This window comes from Rattus rattus, chromosome 2, assembly GCF_011064425.1.
Source record: "Rattus rattus isolate New Zealand chromosome 2, Rrattus_CSIRO_v1, whole genome shotgun sequence".
NCBI classification, from domain to species: domain Eukaryota; kingdom Metazoa; phylum Chordata; class Mammalia; order Rodentia; family Muridae; genus Rattus; species Rattus rattus.
The window spans coordinates 226,510,264-226,522,563 of NC_046155.1; the positions used below are offsets into that span (position 1 = coordinate 226,510,264).

General features: G+C 39.8%; 1 non-coding gene across 1 annotated transcript; it reads right to left on the bottom strand.

The window, feature by feature from the left end:
• Positions 1-11,660: 11,660 nt before the first annotated feature.
• LOC116895043 lies at positions 11,661-11,790 on the bottom strand. The gene has a single exon (XR_004387228.1). It is a non-coding gene; the product is annotated as a small nucleolar RNA SNORA17 (small nucleolar RNA).
• Positions 11,791-12,300: the final 510 nt, after the last annotated feature.

The window sequence follows — 12,300 nt, forward strand, 5'->3', positions numbered from 1 at the left end:
ACACAACTTACCAAAACTTATGGAACACAATGAAAACAGTGCTAAGAGGAAAGCTCATAGCCCTGAGTGCCTCCAAAGGAAAATGGAGACAGCATACACTAGCAGCTTGACAGCACACCTAAGAGCTCTGGAACAAAAGGAAGCAAATAAACCCAAGAGGAGTAGGCAGCAGGGAATAATCAAATTCAGGGCTGAAACTGACCAAATAGAAACAAACAAACAAACAAACAAACAAACAAACTATACAAAGAATCAGCAAAGTCAGGAGGTGATTCTTTTAGAAAATCAACAAGGTAGATAAATCCTTAGTCAGACTAACCAGAGGGCACAGAGACAGTATCCAAATTAACAAAATCAGAAATGAAAACGGAGACATAACAACAGAATCTGAGGAAATTCAGCAAATCATCTGATCCTACTACAAAAGCCTATACTCAACAAAACTAGAAAATCTGGATGAAATGGACAGTTTTCTAGACAGATACCAGGTACCCAAAGTTAAATGAAGATCAGACAAACCATCTAAAGTGTCCCATAACCCCAAAAGAAATAGAAGCAGTTATTGAATGTCTCCTAATAAAAAAAAGCCCAGGACCAGATGGGTTTAATACAGAATTCTATCAGACCTCCAAAGAAGACCTAATACCAATAATGCTTCAAACTACTCCAAAAAATAAGAACTACCTAATTAGTTCTTTGAAAGGAATAATTACACTTATACCTAAACCACACAATGATCCAACACAGAAAGAGAACTTCAGACCAATTTCCCTTATGAATATTGAGGCAAAAATACTCAATAAAATTCTTGTAAACTAAATCCAAGAACACATCAGAATGATCATTCACCATAACCAAGTAGGCTTCATCCCAGGGATGCAGGGATGGTTCAATATACAGAAATCCATCAATGTAATCCACTAAATAAACAAACTTAATGACAAAACCACATAACCATCTCATTAGATTCTGAGAAAGCATTTGATAAAATTCAACACCCCTTCATGTTAAAAGTCTTGGAAAGTTCAGAAATTCAAGGCACATACATAAACATAGTAAAAGCAATATATAGCAAACCAGTAACCAACATCAAACTAAATGAAACAATCCCACTAAAATCAGAGACTAGACAAGGCTGCCATCTCTCTCCCTACTTATTCAATATAGTATTCGAAGTCCTAGTCAGAGCAATCAGACAACAAAAGGAGGTCAAATGGATACACATTAGAAAGGAAAAAGTCAAAATATCACTACTTGCAGATGATCTGATAATATAATTAAGTGACCCCAAAAGTTCCACCAGAGAACTCCTAAACCTGATAACTTCAGCAAAATGGTTGGATATAAAATTAACTCAAACAAATAAGTAGGCTTCCGCTACTCAAAATATAAATAGGCTGAGAAAGAAATTAGGAAAACAACACCATTTACAATAGCCATAGATAATATAAAATTACTCGGTGTGACTTTAACCAAGCAAGTGAAAGATCTGCACGAAAAGAACTTCAAGCCCCTGAAGAAAGAAATCAAAGAAGATCTCAGAAGATGGAAAGATCTCCCATGCTCAGGGAGTGGCAGGATTAAATAATAATAATAGCCATCTTGCCAAAAGCAATCTACAGATTCAATGCAATCTTCATCAAAATTCCCACTCAATTCTTCATAGAGTTAGAAGCAATTTGCAAATTCATTTGGAATAACTAAAAGCACAGGATAGTGAAAACTATTCTCAACAACAAAAGAACTTCTGGGGGAATCACCATCCCTCACCTCATGTAGTATTACAGAGCAATAGTGAGAAAAACTGTATGATATTGGTTCAGAGACAGGCAGGTAGATCAATGGAATAAAATTGAAGATGCAGAAATGAACCCACACATCTATGGTCACTTGATCTTTGACAAAGGAGCTAAAACCATCCAGTAGGAAAAAGCATTTTCAACAAGTGGTGCTGTTTCAACTGGAGGTAAGCATGTAGAAGCAGGCATATTGACCCATTCTTATCTCCTTGTACAAAGCTCAAGTCCAAGTGGATCAAGGACCTCCACATCCAACCAGATACACTCACACTAATAGAAGAGAGAGTGGGGAAGACCCTTGAACACATGGGCATGGGGGAAAATTTCCTGAACAAAACACCAATGGCTTATGCTCTAAGATCAAGAATCCACAAATGGGACCTCATAAAATTGCAAAGCTTCTTTAAGGCAAAGGACACTGTCAACAGGACAATATAGCAACCAACAGATTGGAAAAAGATCTTTACCCATCCTACATCTGAAAGACGGCTAATATTCAATATATACAAAGAACTCAAGAAGTTAGACTCCAGAGCACTAAATAGCTCTATTAAAATGGGGTACAGAGCCAAACAAAGAATTCTCAACTGAGGAATATTGAATGGCTGAGAAACACCTAAAGTGTATTCAACATCCCTTAGTTGACTCTACCTCACACCAATCAGAATGGCTAAGATCAAAAACTCAGGTGACAACAGATGCTGTTGCAAGGATGTGGAGAAAGAGGAACACTCCTCCATTGTTGGTGGGATTGCAAGCCGGTACAACCACTCTGGAAATCAATCTGGCAGTTCCTCAGAAAATTGGACATAGTGCTACCCGAAGACCCAGCTATACCACTCCTGGGCATATACCCAAAAGAAGATCCAACATATAACAAAGACACGTGCTCCACTATGTTCATAGCAGCCCTACTTATAATAGCCAGAAGCTGGAAAGAACCCAGATGCCCTTCAGCAGAGGAATGGATACAGAAAATGTGGTACATCTACACGGTTTCAGCTATCAAAAACAATGACTTCATGAAATTCTTAGGCAAATGGATGGAACTAGAAAATATCATTCTAAGTGAGGTAACCCAATCACAGAAAAACACACATGGTATGCACTCACTGACAAGTGGATATTAGCCGAAAAGCTTGGAGTATCCAGATACAATTTACAGACCATATTAAGCTCAAGAAGGAAGACCAAAATGTGGATTCTTCAGTTCTTCTTAGAAAGGGGAATAAAATACTCATGAGAGGTAGAGGGTTGGAGGGACCTGGAAAGAAGAGAGGAAAGGGAGGGGGAAAGGGGGGGCAGGATCAGATATAAGAGGAGACAGATTTTATACATATATAGTCATGAATTTGAACAGTGGTGTATAGTAATGACAGGTGGGAAACAGAGGTTAGCCAACACCAAGTCCCAGATGCCAGGAAAGCAGGAAGCTCTCAGGACCCAACAGGAATGAGATTAGCTGAAATGCCCAACAATAGGGAAGGAGAACCTATAGAGACTATAACCAGAGGTTAGGCAAGTTCCCCGGTTCAGGGATGGAGTCACCCACCCTTCTCAATATTTTTACCCAGAATTGTTCCTTTCTAAAGAAAATACAGGGACAAAGAGTGGAACAGAGACTGAAGGAAAGGCCATCCAGAGACTTCACCACCTGGGGATACATCTCATATGGAGCCACCAAATTCAGTCCCTATTGCTGATGCCAAGAAGTGCTTGCTGACAGGAACCTGATATGGGTGTCTCCTGAGAGGCTCTTCTAGATCATTACAGATGTGGATGCTTGCAGCTTACCATGGGACAGAGCACTGGGACCCCAATGGAGGAGTTAGAGAAAGGAATGAAGGAGCTGAAGGGGTTTGCAACCCCATAGGAAGAACTGTATCAACCAACCAGTTCCGGGGACTAATCAAAGAGTACACATGGAGGACCCATGGCTCCAGCCACATATGTTGCAGAGGATGGCATGGCTTAGCATCAATAGGAGAAGAAGCCCTTGGTTGTATGAAGACTTGATTCCCCAGTGTAGGGGAACGTCAAGGTGTTGAGGTGGGAATGGGTGGGTGGGGAGGGGAGCAGCCTCCATAGAAGCAGGGGAAGGGGGATGGGAAAGGGATGAGCCGGGAAAGGGGCTAATATTTGAAATGTAAATACATAAAATATCCAATAAAAAAAGAAAAATGAAAGAAATTTTGTCCTCCCCCCCCAATTAGTTTAATAGATGTTTCTAAAGCTAAGGTCAGGGTACAAATTGGCTTAGAACTCAAGTCAACTGGCAGCCTCCAAAGCCCTTGGTGTCTTCTCAGTCCCCTGCTTCCTCTTTTCTTTTCTGCCTCTTTGCCCCTTTTCCTCGCTCTCTCTTGCAAACTCTTTCCGTGTTCTTGTCTCCTATGGTCAGACTGTCTTCCTGTAATTCACGTGTTTTCTCTGCACTTCAGCTAGATTGTATTCAGAATATGAGCCCCAATGCTCACTAGCTCTTCTATTTGAAAGAGCTTAGGCTAAACCTTTGTTTCCATCTTCTTTGCCTCTTGTCATTTCTACATGGGTCCTGTCCCTGTGGTTACTCTACTTCAAGGTGTAACTTTGTCACAGAAACACATTTATGTCCTTGATCATAAAACCCGCTAAAAGGAAGAGTTTGTATCTATTTTTTAAAATACTTTTAAGTGTAATTTTCTAGGTGTAAGAAAGTAAAACGCCTTAAAATGAAAGAAAAGTTCTAATGTTTACTATCAAGCAAAAGCATCGTGACCCCCTGTGTGGATTTCAGAGTTTATTCACCTTCGTGAACACACACAGTTCTCACCACGTCCCTTTAAATGTGTCTAGACTCCATTTAGTAAGAACGTGGACCAGAGAAGCTGAACAGGTTGCACCTCTCCGTACAAGTAGACAGCAGACAAACCGTGTTTTAAACACGCTGTCTCTGGAACACATGCGCTGCTTGATCCTTCCCTCATGCCCGTCAGAAAGCACAGGCGTTGATTGCTCAAGTCAGTGTCAGATAATGGCCACCAAGGGGGGCAGAGTGGGGCTGCTGTGAGTCGTGCTTGCCTCTGTCTCCGCTTGATTAAGTCAGGATGGGAAAGTGCAGACTACATCTGAGATGCAGAAGTTCTCAATTAGACAATAAATAGACATCTGGAATTGTTTTTGTTTTATGCTCTGCACCTTCTTTGGTAAGAATTGACTAGGTTCAAGCATAGTCCCTGGGCAGAATTTTTTGCAATATGTTCTTGGGTAATGGGCTGCTCCATGTCTTTGACCTGACATGTTCCTGATTTCCACACACCCACTTATCCTGCCACTTCTCAATGAGCAAACGCTAGGACAAAGGGGGCTAAAATAGCTGTGGCCATGCACGGAAGAAAAACCAAACAAAGTATAAAGAGGACCTATACGTGCAAGTACTTTCAAAAAGGTAACGAGAAAGCAAATTCGATCAAACTACTTCTTGCAAAGCCCTGATTCAGGACTCCATGATGAATACCTCTGTGAACCCAACCCAAACGCCACTTCTTCATTTTTAATTAAATTTCAAATGTTATCCCCTTTCCTGGTTTCCCCTACAAAAACTACCTATCCCATTCCCCCTCCCCCTGCTTCTATGAGGTGCTCCCCCACCCACTCTCCCACTCCCTCCTGCCTCCTGCTGTGTCATTCCCCTACACTGGGGCATTGAGCCTTCACAGAACCGAGGGCCTCTCCTCCTATGGATGCCCAACAAGGCCATCCTCTGCTACATATGCGGCTGGAGCCGTAGGTCCATCCCTGTGTACCTCTTTGGTTGGTGGTTTAGTTCCTGGGAGCTCTGTGGGGGCTCTTGGTTGATATGGTTGTTCTTCCTATGGGGTCGCAAACCCCTTCAGTTCCTTCAGTCCTTTCTCTGACTCCTCCATTTGGGACTCTGTTCTCAGTCCGATGGTTGGCTGTGAACATCCACATCTGTATTTGTCAGGATCTGGCAGATTAAGGCATGAAACGAATGCATATGAGGCCCAGGAGCTTACAGTATTTTATTGCAGACTGTGGGTTTTAGTGAAATCAGAGACTGTAGTTAGAGTTCTTAGTTAGAAGTAACTTCTTTCGCTCCTGTGCACCGGTAGCATCTGGTCTTTCTAGTCTCGCACAACATGTTCCAACATAGCATAAATATGTTTGTCTCAAGCTGTTAGGCAAAGACACAAGGCTGGCAGGTGACATGTCTAACACTTATTTGCATCATAGTGAAACCTCGTTGAGGCTTTTGTATGCCGAGTTCAAATATTAAGTGCTGTTGGCTTAATCCAAATTGAAAATTAAATAGTTGGAGAAATTTCTTCTCTCTCTCTCTCTCCCAGTGTCTTACTTAGTTGGCACTGGGTGGGTAGCTAATGATTATTAATGAGAAAAATAACAAATGAATGGATAAATATTTTAAATAAGTTATTATTACATAACTTAAAATATTATATATATATATATACATATATGTATATATGTATATGTGTATATATATATATTAGAGGAGGGAGGGAGACTAACAGAAAAGTGAATAAAGGTGGACAAAGCGATTGAAGGGAAAAGAGGCTTAACATGGTCAACATACTAAATGTACTTGATAGAATATTATTTTGGCATATACAATGAATATATGCCAGTATAATTTTTAAGTGAATGCTTTTCTAAAGAACATCGGTCATTGAACAAATCTATAAAATTAAGACCATTAAAATTTACAAAGTGCCAGAGCCGCCATGCTGTAAGAAGTGATTGGGCATGATGCAGTAGCCTACCCAAGGGTCTATAAGCAACTGAGTAAACGGGGAAACAGGAAAGATAGATCTTTTCAGGGAAAAGCATTCCAATGGGTTGCTCAGTGCCTAATGGTTGCCCTGAAACTTATATGCAAGTAGCATTATTCAGGTGGATGAGGCTACTTTTAGGAATATACATGTAGACACAGATAGATATATGCATGCAATAGTAATTATTGGAAAAGGAGGCCATGGATTTGAAGAAGAGCGGAGAGGAGTTCACAAAGGCTTGTGGAGAGAAGAAAAAAGGGAGAGATGCTGCAATTAAATGATAATCTCAAAATTGTTTGTAAAGTGGTTAGAGTTAAGCCTTATTTATGTAGTATTTTCTTCTACATCTATCTTCTTACAACCCCACTTAGGGCGGTATCTGTCGACAAAGGGACTTCCAGACCTTCCAAGTTCCTAGTATCGGATCTCATGATTTTAGCTAGTGAGATTCAACCTATTCAGATCATAAGAAGTATTCACAAGAAACTTCCTGCAAGAAAGTGCTTTGACATATTCTTTTTTTTTCTGGAGCTGGGAACCGAACCCAGGGCCTTGCGCTTGCTAGGCAAGCGCTCTACCACTGAGCTAAATCCCCAACCCCGCTTTGACATATTCTTAAAGGCCAGGTATTCTAATATGAGAATCCAGTAGAAGTCACCTTTCATAAATTCAGTTTTTGAAAGAATAATATATATGTTCAAATATTAGTTAGATGTTGTATTAATAGCAGACATATTTGCATCTGCTTGAGCCTTGATCAGTTTCCAGAAAACATGGAGAGACAGAAAAACAAATTAAATGAATCTTCAGAAACACAATAACAAATTCAGATTGTGTGATGCTCTATAGGAAAGACCTGTGCTGCTTCCAGGAGTTAATGGCTGAAAATTTTAAGGCAAGGGGGGCTGGTCAGGATGAAAGCACTTTAATGATAAGAATCACATTATGCTATAGTCACTGCAAACTACGGAAAAAAAATGGAAGTTTTTCAAAGACATTTTATAAAGATGACTGAAGAAATTTGGACAACAGTTCTATATTGCAGGACAGCTTCATTTATATAATGATAAAAAGTTTCTGTCAATTGTTCTAAACAGTTCAAGCTCTTATAACCTAGGATCACAGGCTAGATCGCTTGCACAATATACATTTACTTGCTACAGTTGTGGGGTACAAGGAAACCACTGAACTGAGAACAGGACCCCTGTTGAAGGAATCAGAGAAAGGACTGAAAGAGCTTGAAGGGGTTTGAGACCCCATATGAACAACAATGCCAAGCAACCAGAGCTTCCAGGGACTAAGCCACTACCCAAAGACTATACATGGACTGACCCTGGGCTCCAAACTCATAGGTAGCAATGAATAGCCTAGTAGTAATAGCAGTGGAAGGGGAAGCCTTTGGTTCTGCCAAGACTGAACCCCCAGTTAATGTGATTGTTGAGGGGGGCGTAATGGGGGAGGATGGGGAGGAACACCATATAGAAGGGAAGGGAGGGTTAGGGGATGTTGGCCCGAAACGGGGGAAAGGAATAACAATTGAAATGTAAATAAGAAATACCCAATTTAATAAAGATGGAGAAAACAAAAAAAGCTATGTCCTGATTTCCACACGCTTAAAATCTTATTGTAATCTCAGTTGGCAGAAAGAACAAGGGTGGTCTCTGGTCCTTTGTGATAAAAGCCACAAAATGTTTAAGGGGCTTCTATTTTTATAGTAATTACTTCTGAGTAGCTCTGCCTACTGATACCATGATGTTGGCATTAAAGTTTCATTCAACGTTGGCAGCACAGAGGGACAATAATTGGTCCCCGTCTATTGTGTTTAGGATGTCAAAGTAATGTGTGATCTCAAGTTAATGCTGACATAATTTTAGAGATGGAGAGTCAAATCTTTTTTTAAAATACTTCAAAAACAAGATATGATAAGAAACAGAAGAAGCAAATACAGAAAATTCTGAAACTGTTGAATAATGGTGATGATTACGTGGGCAGAATTATGGTATTCTCCTTGCTTTTATGTAGAGATAGTGTTAATAACAAGGAAAACCACACTGGTGAAAATTTAAAATTACAAAGCTTCCTGATAGTCGTCAATTTTGTCAGGGATTTGTTGAGCCTTCAGAATTTTTCTATGTATTAACAATTATTAAACTACATGTTGTATTGATGGGCAAACATATATACCTTGTTTTGTATTTTCCTTTTTCTTTATCTTGGAGATAATCGGTTTTACGAATATAGTTTATTCATGCTTCTTAATCTGGATGTGATTTCATCTCACAAAGAGTTTCAGTGAACTTTGTTTTATCTGTGACTAATATTAATAGAGAAAATGGCTCCTGGGATCCAAAATAATCACCACCAACATTTGTCCAATTTTCAAGGATACATATTTGGCCACAGGGAGAGGGAGGTCTATTTAGCTATTAAGCCCAACATTAATGAGAAAATGGTATTTTCGTTCATTCTTGGTCTTTCCTGGTTTATATAGAACATTATTGGTTGTCTCTGGGAAGTTTAATTTCTATCTATTTCAAAGTAAGTATACAGCATTTCCTAGTGACAGTTAACTATTTTCAGTAGAGAAAAATAATTTTTTTGCAAAGTAATAACAATGTAACCTTAAAGGAAGCATTTGCATCATGCTGAACATTGTTTATTTACAGTAACTTTCAGAACAAAACCTCGTTTTTCAGCGCTTCGAAAACAAAATAATAAAGGTAAAAGTAGCATTACTATTTACATTCCTCTTTCTTTGCATTTTCTTGCAAGTAACAAGAATCCATGGATATTCTTAAAATTATATTTTAAGATTATTTTTAAGAAGAAAAGTTCAAACTGTAGAGATAGCTCAGTGGTTAAGAGCACAGACTGCTTTTCTAGAAGTCCTGAGTTCAATTCCCAGAAATCACATGGTGACTCACAACCATCTGTAAACAATTTGATGTGTGTCTGAACACAGCTACAGTGTACTCATATACATAAAATAAATCAATAATTCTTTATTTAAAAAAGTCTAAAAACTTACAGTTTAGTTTGAATACACTTACATTCAACCAAGAAATGATTAAATGGCACCTAACAATTCAACCAGAAATAATATGTTCTAAAAAAAATGTCTGTTTTAGTATTGTTTAGCAAATGTTTGTGAAATGATAAAATTTGAAACAAAACAAAACAACAACAAAACCAAACAAAACACCCCACAAAACCAAATAAACAGAAATAAAAAAAAAGGAAATCTTGTTTTTCCTTTTAACGGCCACACCTGTAACCATCTTAAACTCGTTCACAAGAAAGTCATGAGGAAGCGGCTACCAGTCTGCTCTTTATCCTGTCCACTCAGCAATTTAGCAACAATTTTGTGTAGAAATGCAAGCATGTCATATTTCCATACTTCCCTAACCATGCTTTCCAAACAACTCCCACATCCTCAGAAAATAAGATGTTTCTTGTTCTTTACAATGAAGTAGTAATTACAACTGAGTTCATAAATCTGTCAGAGTTGCTGTCTTTTAAGCACCCTGGAGGTGTGCTGGAAACTTTTGCTATCCCAAACACAGAACCAGAAGATGTTGCTTATGGCTTTTTCTTCACATCTCACTTCATTACTGTAAACCTGACACAGGATAATGAAATCCTTTAGGTATAAGGATCCAACGCGACCAGACATAATGACTAACACATGCTAATAATAGACATCCATTTCCGAGCAGTTGCTACTGAAAAGTTCTAGAATTCCTGGCAGAGTTGCCATTTGACATCAGGGAAATCATGGTCCCCCTTAGGTTTCTTAGTCTCATTAACAAAATAATTTAAATTTGAACTCAGTGAGAAACCAAAAGATAACTTTAGAGTTTTAATGAAAAACCCAAGCTCTGGTTTGTAAATCTCAGCAGCTACCCAGAGAATGAAGAGGAGAAGGGGAAAAGCTATGTCAACTAAGCTAAGCTGTTATGGAGGTCAGCTACGGAATAGACGAGCAGATATATGTTCAAGAGGAGATCTATGGAGAAACAATAAGGAAGCCCAAGGTACCAGAAACAGTATACAGAGGTTCTGGCCAGCATCTGAAAGAAAGAATATACTAAGATAAAGATAAACTTATCTGAGTCAGGACTTGGAAAGTGGAGCTGAGCCAACAGAATCTCATGGTAGCTTATAGTCTGTGCTAGAGGATGGGAACTCTAGGAAGGAGAATTGCATTGTCTCATTAGAGGGATAATAATTCTGCCCATACCTCTTAACTTTGCTTATGATGGATCCACCTTCCGAGGTCTGGTCCCTTAGCCAGGTGACCGACCTGTACAATTGGATAAATTCTCAAGGGAGGAGGCAATAGCATGTCTCTGCCCAGACATGGTTTCTATCTTTGCTGTAATATTATTACATGCCAGCTTCAGGGCTGGGGCTTTTTATCTACCTTATGTCCTTTAAATATCACTGCAACACTTTACAGTTACCGCTGCACCTCCCATTAACAGTGAGGACACAGTGCCTTGTAAATGTTAGTTGTCTCATTCAGCTCTCTGTGTGTAGACTTTTAAACTGTCTGATAAAGTGTTCCCACACTTAGCTTCTTGTATCCTTTAAGGTTTTTTTACTGGTTCTTGTGAATTTCACATCATGCACCCTAATCCTACTTCTTGTACCTGCCCTCCACTCTTGCAACCTCCCCCCTCCAACAGAGAAAACCGTATCTTTGTGGAAGCTGTGGTGTGTCATAGTGTGTCCCACATTATACCCCTTTGTCTATATTCTTTGCTTGTAAATGTTCATTGCAATGATCAGCCTGGTACGAGGACTCTGGCTTCTGCTACTCTGTCAATACTAGAACCTTAGTGGGACAGTTCTTGGATATCCTGTTGTTGCCCTGTGTCATGAAAATTCTGTAGTGCTGGATATGTAGGATAGATGTTGGGGTCGGCCAACTCAAAACCCTGAATTTGGGCCTCAGAGATATCTGAGCTGGTCAATCTCCCAGCTCAACCACGAACAACTCTTCCCTCCTGCCCAGGAGAGGTGCAGGGCATTTTGATTGGTTGTTTCAGACTCATTTCCTTTTTCAGAAAATGGTAGGCTACTAAATATTCAGATGTTCATCTGTTGATCACTGAACATAAATATAACTTCTCTCCTGTTTGTCACCTACTGAGGCACATAGAACACAGCAGTCACAATGCAGTGCCTCTTGGGGCAGGGTTTCTTGAACCTTTGAAAAGCTTATTATTTCTTGGGCTCTGGTCTGGCTCAGGAAGTGGGTAATCTCCTCAAGACCCACCCAGGAAGAAATAGTCTTTGGTTCAAAGGGCAGATAACTGCCCTAACCTGGACCATTTAAAATGAGGTTTGACTATGATGCTTTGGGAGACTACTATAGTGTGGATACAGGATGTACCTGATCCTCAGTAGGTGAAGTAAAATGTTGAGAAATAGAGGCTGATGGGTTTCCTTAGTTGGGGTTTGAAGTTCTGCAGGAGATTATAGAACCCAACCTCTAGTCTCTGTCTCTGTCTCTGTCTCTGTCTCTGTCTCTGTCTCTCCTGTCTCTGTCTCTCTGTCTCTGTCTCTGTCTCTCTCTGTCTCTCTCTCTTGTCTCTGCTCTCTCTCTCTCTCTCTCTCCCCCTGTATTTTCTGGGTATTGTTCTGGCTAGTCTTAGGTCAGTTTGAACTAGGGTTATCTAAAAGGAGGGACGGACCCTCAACTGAAG